This window comes from Papio anubis, chromosome 5 (genome assembly GCF_008728515.1).
Source record: "Papio anubis isolate 15944 chromosome 5, Panubis1.0, whole genome shotgun sequence".
Classification (NCBI taxonomy): domain Eukaryota; kingdom Metazoa; phylum Chordata; class Mammalia; order Primates; family Cercopithecidae; genus Papio; species Papio anubis.
In genome coordinates this window covers 68,340,428-68,357,919 of record NC_044980.1, presented here as the reverse complement: position 1 = coordinate 68,357,919, position 17,492 = coordinate 68,340,428, and the positions used below count along the sequence as shown (strand labels likewise).

At 41.5% G+C, this 17,492-nt stretch overlaps 1 long non-coding RNA gene across 1 annotated transcript; it reads left to right on the top strand.

Annotated features, from left to right (window-relative positions):
* The first annotated feature begins 1,199 nt into the window (after positions 1-1,199).
* Positions 1,200-17,191, top strand: LOC116274916. The gene is made up of 3 exons (XR_004183745.1): positions 1,200-2,358; positions 3,738-4,141; positions 16,324-17,191. It is a non-coding gene; the product is annotated as an uncharacterized LOC116274916 (long non-coding RNA).
* Positions 17,192-17,492: the final 301 nt, after the last annotated feature.

Genomic DNA, 17,492 nt, shown 5'->3' with positions numbered 1-17,492 from the left:
ACGCCAGTTGTCTAGTTTTATGGTCTTAAAATAAATTCTATATCATTCCCAAAAGGTATTTCAAAGGAATCTTTATAGCACTTTACTAATAATTTGTACTTAGTGATAAATCACAAAATTTGGTATGGACACAACGTAGAAAGGGAGGGTGGGGTAGGCGCCAAGCAAGTCTATGCGCCACTTCCTCGTATGTATTTAACCCTTCAAGCAAAGAGTTTATAAAAGTATAATTTTTTTATTTTTATTTTTAGAGACAGAGCCCAGGTTGGTGTGCAGTGACACTATCTTAGCTCACTGAAACCTCTGCCTTCTGGGTTCAGCGATCCTCTTGCCTCAGCCTCCTGGACAGCTGGGATTACACGGGTGCACCACCAAGCCCAGCTTACATATATATATATTTTTATATATATATAAAATTTATATATTTATATATATATATATAAATTTTATATATTTATATATATATATATATATTTTTTTTTTTTTTTTTTTTGGAGACAGAGTCTTGCTCTGTCACCCAGGCTGGAGTGCAGTGGCGTGATCTCGGCTCACTGCAAGCTCCGCCTCCTGGGTTCACGCCATTCTCCTGCCTCAGCCTCACGACTAGCTAGGACTACAGGCGCCCACCACCACGCCCGGCTAATTTTTTGTAGTTTTAGCAGAGACGATGTTTCACCATGTTGGCCAGGCTGGTCTCAGCTCCTGACCTCAAGAGACCCGCCCGCCTCAGCTTTCCAAAGTGCTGGGATTACAGGTGTGAACTACCGCACCCTCCCTAAAAGTATAATGTTAAGAGCCCCTTTAAAAGTAATGAATGACCCGCATTGCCATCTTAATCCATCACCTTTACCGTTTACATACATAAATATGTTAGGCTTCCAACCTTCACATTTTTGGTTTTTGTCGTCATGAGTCTTGCTTAAAGATGGGGAATTATAACAGCAGCAATAATACTAAAACAAATATTTACATTGCTGTTTCTTTTTTTTTTTTTTTTTTTTTTGGAGATGGTGTCTCGCTCTGTCGCCCAGGCTGGAGTGCAGTGGCCGGATCTCAGCTCACTGCAAGCTCCGCCTCCCGGGTTTACGCCATTCTCCTGCCTCAGCCTCCCGAGTAGCTGGGACTACAGGCGCCCGCCACCTCGCCCGGCTAGTTTTTTGTATTTTTTAGTAGAGATGGGGTTTCACCGTGTTAGCCAGGATGGTCTCGATCTCCTGACCTCGTGATCCGCCCGTCTCAGCCTCCCAAAGTGCTGGGATTACAGGCTTGAGCCACCACGCCCGGCCTACATTGCTGTTTCTATGTCAGCCACTTGTCTAAGTGCTTTTGATATATTAACTCCTTTTATTAAAAGTCCACTGAGGAAAACAATAGTAGAATCTGCATTTTACAAATGATGAAGCTACAGAAACAGAGAAGTTAAGTAATTTGCCTAAATCCACATGGCTTGAAAGTAGCAGAACCAGAATATAAACTTTGAAATGTGGCTCCCAAGCATATACACTAAACCACTCCACTGTCTTATTTTTTGTATTAGCATAATATGCACTATTTTATATTAGTGCATATTATGTGATTGTTTAATTTGCTGATGCTTCATTACAAAAGACTTTTCATAATATCAATGAAGAGTTGTACTTATTTGTTTCCCTATACAGCTCCCAGCTGTGTTCAAATTTGTGTTTTCCAGCCTTTGGCAGTTTTCTTTCTCTTTGTCCTGCACAATGTTTTTTTTGTTTTGTAATTTTAAATTTCAGGATAATTTCTTTAGACTAGCTTATTGCAAATGATAATTGCCCACACATAGCTCTTGGCAGATATGATGACTGATTACCACTTCTGCCAAAGGTCGGGAGATATTCACTGAGGGCCTTACTCTGTGATAGGCAAAGGGTTAGGCCCTCAAGGCAGAGAGTTAAATAGGAAAATATATACAAACAAACCCTTCCCAGATAACATGGTCAGTGTTCTGAGTGAGGTATACACAGGGTCCAGTGAGAAAAGTTTGGGTTGTGTTTTGAACAAGAGGAGGAAATGGTTTGAAGTCTCTTCTAGGCACAAAGGCTAGTATTGTTAGCATGAGAATGGAGGTGATGTAGATATACAAGAAAATTTAATTGGGTAGAAATCTTAAAGTACTATAGAATACAAGAAATTTAAAAGGTAAGGAAGTCATGAGCAGGTTGGCAGAAGATCTCAAAGTCCCTAGTGGTGATATTGTACATGCACTGAAAGTCTCAGCTGCCTGCTTCTCAATAACAAAACTAAAAATACTGCTTCTTTGTTCCTAAAACTTCCCAAAAACGAAATGAATAGGTGAAGCCTCTCTTGACATTGGGAAGAAACGTCTCTACAAGAGTGAGTACACACAAAGATTTCTGCTGTCCACTGAGCCTGCTTTCACTGTTTAACTGGTCCTGTTTGTTTTCTCCATTCCTCTCTTTAGACCTTGCCCTAGCTTTGTAGAATAGGTTGGGTAGTAGTAACAAATTGTATTAGAATAATTTTTGTTTGTTTGTTTTAAAGGAATTTATTTTCCTCTGGGAAACACTTCATAATGTAGAAACAGTATAACTATGATAATGCGTAAGTGTCCATATCTGAGAGTCTTAGGGATTTTTGGCCAAGGTGACTGGTTCACAAAGAAGTCAATGAAAGATCAAGAAAGAATGAAACAGACTGGGTGTGTGGCTCACGCCTGTAATCCCAGCACTTTGGGAGCCCGAGGTGGGTGGATCACCCGGGATCAGGAGTTCAAGACCAGCCTGGCCAACATAGAGAAACCCCATGTCTACTAAAAACACAAACATTAGCTGAGTGTGGTGGTGCGCACCTGTAGTCCCAACTACTAGGTAGGCTGAGGCAGGAGAATCCCTGGAGCCTGGGAGGCAGAGGTTGCAGTAAGCTGAGATCATGCCACTGTACTCCAGCCTGGGCCACAGAGTGAGACTCTCTCAAAAAAAAAAAAAAAAAAGAAAAAAGGAACGAAACAAAGAAAAACTAATTAGAACTAATTGTGACCCAAGTATGAGCACCACTTCTCCCTCAAGAGCAAACGTTGAGCCAGCCACAGTGGCTCATGCCTGTAATCCCAGCACTTTGGGAGTCTGACCCAGGAGGATTGCAACCTCTGCCTCCCGGGTTCAAGCAATTCTCCTGCCTCAGCCTCCCGAGTAACTGGGATTACAGGTGCCCACCACCTTGCCCAGCTAATTTTTGTATTTTTTTTAAGTAGAGATGGGGTTTCACCATGTTGGCCAGGCTAGTCTCGAACGCCTGACCTCAGGTGATCTACCTGTCTTGGCCTCCCAAAGTGCTGGGATTACAGGTGTGTGCCACCATGCCTGGCTCATTCCTAGCTTTAAAAAAGCTCCTAGATAGCAAAATCAATTGAGAGAGACCAGAAGGAAATGAAAATGGAGGGAGGAGGTAAGGAAGAGCTTGGAAAAGAGCTGGATAAGATCCTACCAGGCAAGACAGAAGGATAACCATCCAAGGGGACCTGCCTCAGCTTTTCTGAGCAACCCCATTGAAGGAGAAGCCTAACAGCAATTGCTCAGGGCAATACCTAGCTAGGCAATCTTTTAATGCAAAGTTACTGTCACCTATAAGTAAAAATGGCCAAAACAAGCTACAGAACTCTATATCTGCTGCAAATTGCAACAAATTTGGCTACAAGTAACAGAGAACTCAAAATAAAAGAAGCTTTAAAAGATAAGCATTTATTTATTTCTCAGGTAAAGGAAACTGGAGATAGATAATCCAAGACTAGCGTGGCAACCCATGATGTTTTCAGGGACCCTCCTGTCTCTCTGCTCCACCATGCTCAGCATGCAGCTTCCATCTCCAGGGTCACTTGTGGTCCAAGATGGCAACTGGAGCTCCAACCTTCATATCTGCATTTCAGTCCCTCTGGAAGGAACAGGTTAAAGACAAAAGGTGGGGGGGGGGGGGGAGAAAACACCAGCCCTTCTTAGCTGTTTTTTATATCTCATTTTATATTCACATTTTATATCTCAGTGTCCAGAACTACAAGGTCATACCTAAGTACAAGGAAGCTGGAAATGTAATCTTTATTTTTCGCAACAATATGCCCAGCTCAAAACTGAAGAAAGCATCTTCCATGCTATTCACATACTGAGTGAGTACATAGTTAAGTACACAATACATTTGTTGATCACCTAACTCAAAAACAGGAAACAATTTTACCATCAAGATTTTGGGGGCATAGGAAAGGACATAACTCTAATATCAAAGATGAATTATTTTATAAACATTAGCTTGAAATGTCAATGGAATTCTTAATAACACCGAGACTTGACTTTTAGCTAAATCTATCGATGTATAACGTTACAAATGGTCCACCATAAATAATTTGGGGAACTAACAAAGTATTCTCTCTCTTAAAATAGAAAAAAAAAAAAAAAAAGGCATCACTGGTCTTATTCGTTGCTATATCTCCTGTACCTATTAACAGTCAAGAATGAATGAATTACAGCAACTTCCCAAGCAATTTGTGGTCTTGATTTCCCTCTGATCCAGATTCCTTGCTTTTTCTTTTGCATTTTTTTTAATACCCAGCAAGTTCTCAGTGCTTCTTTGACCCTGTATCATAGGCTGCCTCCCACTCTGAAATTTCTTAGGCCTATGAGTCCTGCCTCCCAGAGAAGGCTTCCAGTTCTTTCCATATTTGTCCCAGCTGCACTGAACCAAAGCTGCAGTTATTAGTGCTTCCAAAGCCCATGCATTTGGGGGCACAAGGAACCCTGATAAGTTTTCTGGCTGGATTTATCCCTAAAATCTTACTTTTCCCCCTTACTTTGTGCTTTCCAGACTTTGGGTAACTCATGCTACTTCAATGACAGCATGTTATGAGATGCTCTTGGTAAAATCTCCCTAGTTAGGTCTCAACACTCCTAAAGCTAATTTTTACCTTCTCATGAAAAGGAAATGGATTAACAAACTATCCACATTTCTCAAGCAAGATATTACCAAGGTCTCTGTGCTTCTTCCAGAAAGATAGGCTGCATATCTTCCCCAAAGGAAAAGAACACCAAATGCCTGCAAAGTCTCTGCTCAATGCCTCTCTGTTGAGAACTCCTGCTTGCTTTTCTTTTGAGGTATACATATGTGGATACAGATACATACACACATGCACATATATATGTCACTATAAATAATTTAGGAAGAAATTTGACCCATGTACACCAAGGAAACTTAAAAATTTATAAGTGGTGTCACCAAGGGCCAATAATTTTTTCCCTAAAGAAGATAATGAAAGCAGCCAGGACAGCCTCTCTTCTTGCCCAGCCATTTATTTAAACAGTTGCTTTGGAAATCCTACTGGAGCTTGGCCATAGGCTATGATCAAAATCTTCTGTCTCTACCGTAGCGCTTAGCAAGGAAACCAACTACCTTTTGGAATCTGAGACTGCTTAGATCACCAGATAATCCCAATTTTGGTAGAGAGCTCAAAGCACGGATGGTAATATCTGTCCATTGCTTAACAATGTATTTAATACGGCATGAAGAGAGTGAAAGAGTTTGATCTCTGCCTCTAGAAATAAAAAGAAAAAGAAATATAGTTTTGTACAGAGAAGGAAGCCATCCTGCCTTAAGGCAGGACTTAAATACAGCAGAAGCACTCCTTTCCACTCTTTCTCTGCATAGGTAGATATACCTACTTCTCTTGGTTTCATTCTTCTTTTCAAGAAGGGCAAACTGAGTCTGAAACTTCACCCTGTTTCTTCAGTTGATTTTTTTTTTTTTTTTTTCGAGACAGAGTCTTGCTATGTCACCCAAGCTGGAGTGCAGTGGCACTATCTTGGCTCACTGCAACCTCCATCTCCCAGGTTCAAGCAATTCTCCTCCTCAGCCTCCCGAGTAGCTGGGATTACAGGCGTGCACCACCACACCAGGTAAGTTTTGCATTTTTAGTAGAGACGGGGTTTCACCATGTTGGCCTGGCTGGTCTCAAACCCCTGACCTCATGATCCACCCGCCTTGGCCTCCAAAAGTGCTGGGAGTACAAGTATGAGCCACTGTGACCAGCCTCTTCAGTTCATCTTATTCCTCCTCTACCATGAGTGGGACTGTCTTGGTTTGGGAACCCCAGAACAAGGACTGAGTAAAAAACTGGAGTGTAATAGTATCTTTGGGGGATGATCCCAGGAAGTCAGAATAAGAATAAAAAGAAAGGTTAACAGGGAAGAAGGAAAGACCATCGATGGATGTATTATTTAGCTAGTTACCATTGTGGGCAACTGGGCTTAATACTGCTGGGGACCCTCTAAAAAAAAGTATAGAATGCACCTCTGAAGAATGGGGGTGGATGTGACATGAGACATTTATTCATCAACTCCAGTCCCTCTTTGACTGAGAAATGCCCTCTAAGAAACATTGCCAGCTTTGTGTGTGCAAGGACTGAAATATCTAGGCTTTAGAAAAGCCTTGAGGCAGGAAAGGTGAAAGATACGATGGTGGGCACTTGAGCAGGGAAGCCTTCAGCTTGCCAGGAACTGTCTACCTGGCAGACTCTACCACACCTGCAGTTCAAGGGGAAGTATGGCCAGGAAATGTAGCAGAGTACTCTGTCTGCTATAAGGAATGCATTATGGGCTGCTGTACCAGAATTTCTTTCCTTTTACTTTCCCATTTGGCCTCTTTAGATGGCAAGCCGTAAGTTGTTTTAGAAGCTCTGTTCCCACTGAGACTTTTGTAATTCCTTCCTAAAGCTTGGACAATAGTATTTCATTCACAGACCACATTCTAAAGGCCTCTCTTCTCACTCTGGTTGTCCTTGGCCTCTGAATAGGCCTGGTCTCTATACCTGGTAGCCTTCAACATTTTTTATTTTTTATTTATTTATTTTTTAATTATACTTTAAGTTCTAAGGTACATGTGCATAACGTGCACGTTTGTCACATATGTATACGTGTGCCATGTTGTTGTGCTGCACCCATTAACTCGTCTTTTACATTAGGTGTATCTCCTAATGCTATGCCTCCCCTGCTACCCCAACTCCACAACGGGCCCCAGTGTGTGATGTTCCCCTTCCTGTGTCCAAGTGTTCTCATTGTTCAATTCCCACCTGTGAGTGAGAACATGCAGTGTTTGGTTTTCTGTTCTTGTGATAGTTTGCTGAGAATGATGGTTTCCAGCTGCATCCATGTCTCTACAAAGGACATGAACTCATCCTTTTTATGGCTGCATAGTATTCCATGGTGTATATGTGCCATATTTTCTTAATCCAGTCTGTCATTGGTGGACATTTGGGTTGGTTCCAAGTCTTTGCTCTTGTGAATAGTGCCACAATAAACATACATGTGCATGTGTCTTTATAGCAGCATGATTTATAATCCTTCGGGTATATACCCAGTAATGGAATGGCTGGGTCAAATGGTATTTCTAGTTCTAGATCCTTGAGGAATCGCCACACTGTCTTCCATAACGGTTGAACTAGTTTAAAGTCCCACCAACAGTGTAAAAGCGTTCCTATTTCTCCACATCCTCCCTAGCACCTGTTGTTTCCTGACTTTTGAATGATCGCCATTCTAACTGGTGTGAGATGGTATCCCATTGTGGTTTTGATTTGCATTTCTCTGATGGCAAGTGATGATGAGCATTTTTTCAAGTGTCTGTTGGCTGCATAAATGTCTTCTTTTGAGAAGTGTCTGTTCATATCCTTTGCCCACTTTTTGATGGGGTTGTCTGTTTCTTTCTTGTAAATTTGTTTGAGTCCTTTGTAGGTTCTGGATATTAGCCCTTTGTCAAATGAGTAGACTGCAAAATTTTCTCCGATTTTGTAGTTTGCCTGTTCACTTTGATGGTAGTTTATTTTGCTGTGCAGAAGCTCTTTAGTTTAATTAGATCCCATTTGTCAGTTTTGGCTTTCATTATCATTCCTTTTGGTGTTTTAGACATGAAGTCCTTGCCCATGCCTATGGCCTGAATGGTATTGCCTAGGTTTTCTTCTAGGGTTTTTATGGTTTTAGGTCTAACATTTAAGTCTCTAATCCATCTTGAATTAACTTTTGTATAAGGTGTAAGGAAGGGATCCAATTTCAGCTTTCTACATATGGCTAGCCAGTTTTCCCAGCACCATTTATTAAATAGGGAATCCTTTCCCCATTTCTTGTTTCTCTCAGGTTTGTCAAAGATCAGATGGTTGTAGATGTGTGGTATTATTTCTGGGAGCTCTGTTCTGTTCCATTGGTCTATATCTCTGTTTTGGTAGCAGTACCATGCTGTTTTCGTTACTGTAGCCTTGTAGTATAGTTTGAAGTCAGGTAGCGTGATGCCTCCAGTTTTGTTCTTTTGGCTTAGGATTATCTTGGCAATGTGGGGTCTCTTTTGGTTCCAATGAACTTTAAAGTAGTTTCTTCCAATTCTGTGAAGAAAGTCATTGGTAGCTTAATGGGGATGGCACTGAATCTATAAATTACCTTGGGCAGTATGGCCATTTTCATGATATTGATTCTTCCTATCCATGAGCATGGTATGTTCTTCCATTTGTTTGTGTCCTCTTTTATTTCATTGAGCAGTGGTTTGTAGTTCTCCTTGAAGAGGTCCTTCACATCCATTTTAAGTTGGATTCCTAGGTTTTTTTATTCTGTTTGAAGCAATTGTGAATCAATGAATCCAGGAGCTGGTTTTTTGAAAAAATCAACAAAATTGATAGACCGCTAGCAAGACTAATGAAGAAGAAAATAGAGAAGAATCAAATAGATGCAATAAAAAATGATAAACAGGATATCACCACTGACCCCACAGAAATACAAACTACCATCAGGGAATACTATAAACACTTCTATGCAAATAAACTAGAAAACCTAGAAGAAATGGATAAATTCCTGGACACATACACCCTCCCAAGACTAAACCAGGAAGAAGTTGAATCCCTGAATAGACCAATAACAGGCTCTGAAATTGAGGCAATAGTTAGTAGCCTACCAAACAAAAAAAGTCTAGGACCAGTTGGATTCACAGCTGAATTCTACCAGAGGTACAAGGAGGAGCTGGTACCATTCCTTCTGAAACTATTCCAATCAATAGAAAAAGAGGGAATCCTCCCTAACTCATTTTATGAAGCCAACATCATCCCAATACCAAAGCCTGGCAGAGACACAACAAAAAAAGAGAATTTTAGACCAATATCCCTGATGAACATCGATGCAAAAATCCTCAATAAAATACTGGCAAACCGCATCCAGCAGCACATCACAAAGCTTATCCACCACGATCAAGTGGGTTTCATCCCTGGGATGCAAGGCTGGTTCGACATATGCAAATCAATAAACATAATCCATCATATAAACAGAACCAAAGACAAAAACCACATGATTATCTCAATAGATGCAGAAAAGGCCTTTGACAAAATTCAATAGCCCTTCATGCTAAAAACTATCAATAAATTCCATATTGATGTGACATATCTCAAAATAATAAGAGCTTTTTATGACAAACTTACAGTCAATATCATACTGAATGGGCAAAAACTGGAAGCATTCCCTTTGAAAACTGGCACAAGACAGGGATGCCCTCTCTCACCACTCCTATTCAACATAGTGTTGGAAGTTCTGGCCAGGGCAATCAGGCAGAAGAAAGAAATAAAGGGTATTCAATTAGGAAAAGAGGAAGTCAAATTATCCCTGTTTGCAGATGACATGATTGTATATTTAGAAAACCCCATCGTCTCAGCCCAAAATCTCCTTAAGCTGATAAGCAACTTCAGCAAAGTCTCAGGATATAAAATCAATACGCAAAAATCACAAGCATTCTTACACACCAATAACAGAGAAACAGAGAGCCTTCAATGTTTTTAATCTTGCAAGTAAGCATGGATTATAACGCATAGAAAGTGATCAATATGTACGTTTGTTGATGGTCTTAACATTAGTGAAATTCTGACTCTTTTTATAAATACTATTAAGCAGGACTTTCTCAAGCCAAGTGAAACCATCAGATATTTCTTTCAGTAAGTATTTCAAAGAAAGAACAAGAGAGTTAATGGGTAGTTAAGTAGGAATTTTTGAAGTTTTGACAGATAGGTGGTGACTATGTTTCCAATATCTAATATCTCATTTTGTCAGACAGAGGAGGCATATTATTTGTGAGAGTTAGGTTCGTTCTAAAATCAATGCAAAAAGAAAAATTAACTCCAACAGGATCTCAAGGCCTTAAAAACAATGAGGAGGAAAAATGTCAGAGTCAAAAATACCATTTAAATCTCTTTATATTTCTTAAAATACAGTATGCAAATTTTGTTTTTACAGCTTTGACAAAAATTGTTATACACACTAAGTTGGAAACTCCCTGACTATTGGAAGGAGTCTATCATAAATAGTTAAGAGTTCCAACATTTCTGCCTTTAATATTTCACTATTAAATCCTAAAATGGTGGCCAGACATGGTGGCTCAAACCTGTAAGCCCAGTACTTTGAGAAGTCAATCCGGGCAGATCACTTGAGGTCAGGAGTTCGAGACCAGCCTGGCCAAAGTGGTGAAACCCCCATCTCTACTAAAAATATAAAAATTAGCTGTGTATGGTGGCAGGTGCCTGTAATCCTAGCTACTCAGGAGGCTGAGGCACCAGAATTACTTGAACCAGGGAGGCGGAGGTTGCAGTGAGCAGAGATCGTGCCACTGCACTCCAGCCTGGGCGACAGAGCAAGACTCCATCTCAAAATATTAAAATTAAAATTAATAAGTAAAATAAATCCTAAAATGAATGGGAGCTGGGTAAGTGGTGTTAATATATATTTTTACTTGCCTACAAGGTTGCTCTAATCTGTATCACTGTTACTCCTCTATATGCTATTAGATTTGAGATTTGCTTGTTGTTGTGATGTATTTTGCAAATATTTCTTCTAGTTTATCATTTGTTTTTTGATTTTTCTTATTTATGGTGGTGTTTGCCATACAAAAACTTGTGGTTTTAAAAATATGTAGTATTTCCTTTTATTACATCTATATATTGAGTTTTACTTAGCCTTTCACCACACCTAAGTTATAAAAAATGTACCTGTGTTTTCTTTTAGTTCTTGTTTGATTTCATTCTTTACATTAACATTTCTGATCCCTTTGTAGTATATTCTTCTGGTACGAGGTGTAAATCCAATATTATCTTTTGCCAAGTGGTTTTATCCTTGTTTTCATACATAAAACACTGTTCTCTGCAGCCACACGTTTATAAGGTCTCTCTCAGTATGAAATTCTTCTGCCTGTAGTGAATCACAGGTTTTTTTTGTTTTGTTTTGTTTTGGTTTGTTTTGGTTTGTTTAGTTCCAAAGGTACTACTTTCTGAAACTGCTTACTGACTCGGGGGATGTACTTTATTTAGAGCCCTAGTGCCTCATGGAAAGAATTTTAAAAGCATTTTTCCGATTGTCCAGCCTGCTCAGAGATTGTGGAAATTTTAAATAAGGTAGATGATTTAGTTCCCATGATTAAGAAGTTCAATTTGTGCAAGTGCATGTGGAATGATTAGAAAATAATTGTAGGCAGCATAGAACTAGTGAATTTTACTTTTTGAGTTACTGCCTAAATAGCAGGAAGTATTTCTTTGTACGAGGGCAATCAGTCTTCATGGCAGAATTGCTTTTGAACTCTTCATTTCAGCAGCAGGCAATGGAGAACCTAACTCACAGTGGCTTAAACATTTTTTCCCTTCTATATCAAGAAATCTGGAGGTTGGTGGTTACTGGCATTGGTTCAGCAGCTCCACAGTGTCAGGGACAGCACCTCTACAATTCGGTTGGCCTTTCCCACATAGCCTCAAGGTGGGTGCTGAGGCTCCTAGTATTACATGTTAATTCAAAGTGAGAATAAGGTGAAGAGGCATACCAGCTGCACCTGATTCATTTATCATAAAAATCCTTTCCCTAAACTTCTTCCGAAGACATACATAGAAATGTATATGTCCTTGACCAGAACTCTAGCACCCTTAAAGGCAAGAGAAGCAGAGAAATAGAATATTGATGTTTTCTAACCTCTGTTGGGAAAAACAGCAAGGAAGAGATAGTGGGAAGAGCCAACCGATGAATCTGCAACATTGAAGTACATATCTCATTTATGTTTGCTGCAAACAATGCCTAGAATGGTACAAGTCTGAAACAGAGCACTAGGTCTCATGAAGTCTAAACAAAAGTTAAATAAGCAGGATTCAGGGAGGAAAGGGACCTTGACGCATGAGTTTGGGGATCTTCCCCTTAGAGCTCTGCTGTTAATAGCCTGCAGCTTCCAGCTTCTGCTCTCTGTCCCTCAACTCAAATGCATGTGTGAGAGGCCAAGTGGGTCAGTGTGGGTTAACCGCCCACTCCTAGTCAGGGAACAGGAGGGGTCAGGTCATGCAGTGCCAGCCTGAGGGCGGCATAGGGATTATCCCTGGAGATGGAGATGCTGGAGCAAAGGGATGGCACATTTTAGTTTACATTAAGTATAAATAACATACAATTTTAAGCAATTTGGTATGTTAATATGCGATAACTGGTTGTATGTTGTCAGATCCAGAAACCCAGAGAAGACAACTGCCCTTTTAAATAGTGTTGTGTATGTATCCCCAGTTTCAGAAATTTAGCAAGTGATGAGTTTGTTAGTTTTTGTAGGATACTATGACATACTAAAAAGAAAATTTAGTCTTTGTTCCTGGTCCCTGATACACAGCTCCTAAACTAAAACCTTTGGAATCCCTTGGAATGATACTGGCTTTTTTTTTTCTTTTTTTTTTTTTTTTTGAAACAGGGTCTTGCTCTGTTGCCCATGCTGGAGTACAGTAGCACAACCAGAGCTCACTGCAGCCTCAACCTTACATGCTCAAGCAATTCTCTCACCTCAGCCACCCACGTAGCTGGGACTATAGGTGCGCACCACTACGCTCAGCTAATTAAAAAAAAAAAAATGGCCAGGCGTAGTGGCTCATGCCTGTAATCCCAGCACTTTGGGAGGCCAAGGCAGGCGGATTACTTGAGGTCAGGATATCGAGGCCATCCTGGCAAACACAGTGAAACCTGTTCTCTACTACAAAAAGAAAGTACAAAAAATTAGCCAGACGTGGTGGTATGCACCTGTAGTCCCAGCTACTTGGGAGGCTAAGGCAAGAGAATCACTTGAACCTGGGAGGCAGAGGTTGTAGTGAGCCAAGATCATGCCACTGTACTCCAGCCTGGGTGACAGAGCAAGACTCTATCTCAAAAAAAAAAAAAAAAAAGGTTTGTAGAGATGAGGTTCTCACTATGTTGAGGAGGCTGGTCTTGATCTCCCAGGCTCAAGCAATCCTCCCACCTTGGCCTCCCCCTGTGCTAGGATTATAGGCATGAGCTACTGCCCTAGCCTACTAGCATCTTTTATGTACTAATGAGATGACTGGCAACTAGGGACACCTAGATAGTGTTAGGGTGGGAGCTGGTCACCAGAAAAACCATGATTAGGCATGATTAGATGGTTGGAATTTTTAGGCCAGCACTCCAACCTCCAGGGAGGAAGGAGAAGGTGGAGATGGGGTTAATCACTAATGACCAATTATTTAATCCATTGTGCCTACTTAATGAACACTTCATTAAAACCACTAAATATTGGGGTTTAGAAAAATTCTGGGTTGGTAAACACCGTGAGGTGCTGGGAGAATGGTGTGCCCAGAGTGTATGGAAGCTCCGAATCCCTACCTTGTCCTCTGCATCTCCTCTGTTTGCTTGTTGTATCCCTCATAACAAATGAGTAATGGCAAGTAAAGCACTTTCCTGAGTTCTGTGATGTTCTAGCAAATTATCAAACCTCAGGAGGAGGTTGTGGAAAGCCACAAATTCATAGCCAGATAGAGAGAAGTACCAGTGACAATCTGGAACTTGTGGCTGGCATCTGAAGTGGTAGCAGTCTTGTTGGACTGATCCTGCCACCAAATTACCCTATTAGCAACTTTTTTTCTTTCTCTCTTTTTATTTCCTTTTTCCTCCTTGCTTACTGTATGTTTAACTTTTTTCTTTTTTTTTTTTTTTGGGACAGAGTCTTGCGCTGTCATCCAGGCTGGAGTGCAGTGGCATGATCTCGGCTCACTGCAACCCCCGCCTCTCAGGTTCAAGCTATTCTCTTGCCTTAGCCTCCCAAGTAGCTGGGATTACAGGTGCATGCTATCACACCAGGCTAATTTTTGTATTTTTAGTAGAGACAGGGTTTCACCATGCTGGCTAGGCTGGTCTCAAACCCCCAACCTCAGATGATACACACCCCCTTGGCCTCCCAAAGTGCTGGGATTATAGACATGAGCCACCGCACCCGACTAGTGTTTAACTTCTTAAGAATAAAATGGTAACCTTTGCCCTCTTTCTTTCCACCAAGCATAGTGTCCCCTTATCAATTTTTATGCTTGCTTATAAATTCCAGGAACTGAATCTTAAAACAATCCAGTCACCTACCGAATTCTCCCCACCAGGAGATTACCTCAAGGTTGCAGTGAGTTTACAACCCAATTGTGGTGGAGATGGCACCAGCCCATTCACCACCATAGGGGGCAATAATCCAAGATAAGTCATCAGAGCAAGTCCTATAACAGACACATACTTCCGGCCGGCTGGGTATGGTGGCTCACGCCTATAATCTTAGCACTTTGGGAGGCTGAGGCAAGCAGCTCACTTGAAGTCAGGAGTTTGAAACCAGCTTGGCCAACATGGTGAAACCCTGTCTCTACTAAAAATACAAAAATTAGCTGGGCATGGTGGTGGGTACCTGTAATCCCAGCTACCAGGGAGAATCACTTGAACTCGGGAGGTGGAGGTTGTGGTGAGCCGGGATCACGCCATTGCACTCCAGCCTGGGAAAGAGAATGAGACTCTGTATGAAAAAAAAAAAAAAAGACTAAAACATAACATGCCCCTTCAGCATGCCTGCCCCTACCCCCCACTCCACCCATAGCAAGCTTCCCTTTTTAACCCCTTGCATTCTGTCCAAAATTTGAATTTTTTTTTTTTTTTTTTGAGATAGGGCCTCTCTCTGATGAAGCCTTGACCTCCCAGGTTCAAGCGATCTTTCTCCCTCAGTCTCCCGAGTAGCTGAGACTCGAGGCTCATGCCACCGCACTTGGCTAATTTTTGTATTTTTTGTAGAGATGGAATTTCACCATGTTGCCAGGCTTGTCTCAAACTCCTGGGCTAAAGCAATCCGCCTGCCTTGGCCTTCCAAAGTGCTGGGATTACAGGCGTGAGCCACTGAACCCTACCTGAAATGGTTGCTGTAAGGCACAAAGCTTGGCCATTTTCCCACTGCTAGCTCTGGAATAAAGTCACTTTCCTTCCACCATTCCTTGTCCTTGTTATTTGACTTTGTAAGCAGCACATGGCCGAAAATGCGTTTGGTTACACTTCATTAACTTGTGGGATCTGAAGCTAACTCCAGATAAATAGTATTAGAATTGAATTGAATTGTAGAACACCCAGCTGGTGTTGGAAATTCGGTGAAGTGATGTTGGAAAAGATACCACGCATTTGCTGTCAAAAGTTTTGTGAGTGAAAGCAGCACACAGATAGATACCAACAAAGCAAAATAGGGAGAGGATGAGTCAGAATGACCCTGGAGGCCTCCCACTGCGACAGCAGAGGCCTCCTCCCAGCTTACTCAGCCTGAGGATAGGAGCCTTGATTTGGAAGAGTGAGTCAGAGACAGTGGCCATGGAATCCAGAACAACAGTGAGCTTTAAGAAAGAGAGCATGATTCAGAGAGACCAAAAATGACAGCTATGGATAAAGAGTTACAAGGGCTTAAGGCATGGCAAGCAAGTTGATAAATGGCTCTGAGGTAGGTGTTTTTGGCCAGCTGTACAGCTGAGGTCAGAGGCCTGAGAAGTAGACTGAGAGCTGGAGTGGTTTGGCAGAGTCAGACCCCAGGATGGAGTCATACTAAGGGTCCGAGTAGGTAATGAGGATCCAGTGTCAAGGAGAAAAGTGGGCTCTGTCATATCTCTGAAAGTAATTTCTTCAAAAGTCAGTTTGCCAAATTGACCAATTTGTTGAAAAACATTCAAACACCTTAAACAAATCTGCAGGAGTGTCAGGGTCAGGTTCCTAATTTTAGAAACCAGATCTTGGATATTTTGGATCTGACCATCTGATATGGCCAAATCTCCTCAGCGTACCTTAAGTGGGCTAGTCACTTGAACTTCAAGAAACACCTAATTGCAAAATTACTTCCCCTTCAACTTGTGGCCGCTTACACAGCGATGACCACAGATTAAGAAATTCACAAAATTTCTTGAAATTTTCAGAGCCTTCTGGGGACATAAAGCGCTTAGAAGAAAAAGTGCTGATGCGTTTCCTGCTCTTCACCTCTCCTCCCTAGGCCCGCACCTCCAGAAGTGTCTCCACCTGCATTAGGCCCGCGCGATGTCCACTCATGAACCAAAGCTGTGGAAACAAAACCAGTGAGCCAAAGGCAGACACAGATGAACACTCGTGGAGCTGTCCCTCTTCTGGCTGTGAAAAACAGATATTTATTTCTGGCTGCCAGCTCTATTTACTCAGTCTAGCAAACTGCAGAGAAACTCCAAATGCAGAACTTACAGGGAGTGGAGTGTTTTTTTGGCTTCTTCTTGCCAAGGTATTTTGGCTCTTTACTGGGGTCATCTGTGTGAGAAATCTCTCTCCTCAGCCTTCTTTCCTAGGGTGGTGAGAAGATGGGAAGACTGTGGCTATTGACAAACAGCACCCTACATCCTGCCATTCTCAGTAAATGTTAATGAATTTAAGTGTTTGGCAGGTAGAAAGCTCTTGCCAATGATCAAAACATGCTGTGTATACAGCTGTGTGCCTTTTTGAGGGCAGGAAAATTGGACTCTGATGCACAGAGGTTTGTGGATTCCTCCATGTGTTTTGAAAACTATATTTGAGAAGTAAGTATACTGAGCTGTTGTTTGGGAGAAGTAAACACAGCAAGCTGGAGGTAGAGAAGTCACAGCCACAGAAACAGAAAACCTAATTAGGAGCAGGGTAGGAAAGCTGGACTTGCAAGAAAACTTACACATCTCTCCCCTTCTTCTAAGCCAGTGTTCTTTTTCTAAAAATAGCTAAGAAAGCTAGATAGAATTAGACTGGAATGGTCTGAGAAGTAAACTGACGCTGGGCGTGGAGGCTCACACCTGTAATCCCAGCACTTTGGGAGGCTGAGGCAGGTAGATCACTTGAGGCTATGAGTTCAAAACCAACCTGGCCAACATGGTGAAACCTTGTCTCTACTAAAAATACAAAAATTAGCCGGGTGTGGTGGCAGGCACCTGTAATCCCTGCTTACTGGGGAGGTGGAGGCAGGAGAATCACTTGAACTTTGGTGATGGAAGTTGCAGTGAGCAGAGATTGTGCCACTGCACTCCAGCCTGGGTGACAGAGCAAGACTCCATCTCAAAAAACAAATAAATAAATAAATAAAGAGGAAGTAAACTGGATTAGAGGAAGAGGTGTCATGTGCTCCAAAGGAAGGAAAACTGATTACAGGTATGTGAGGAGAGCAATCTC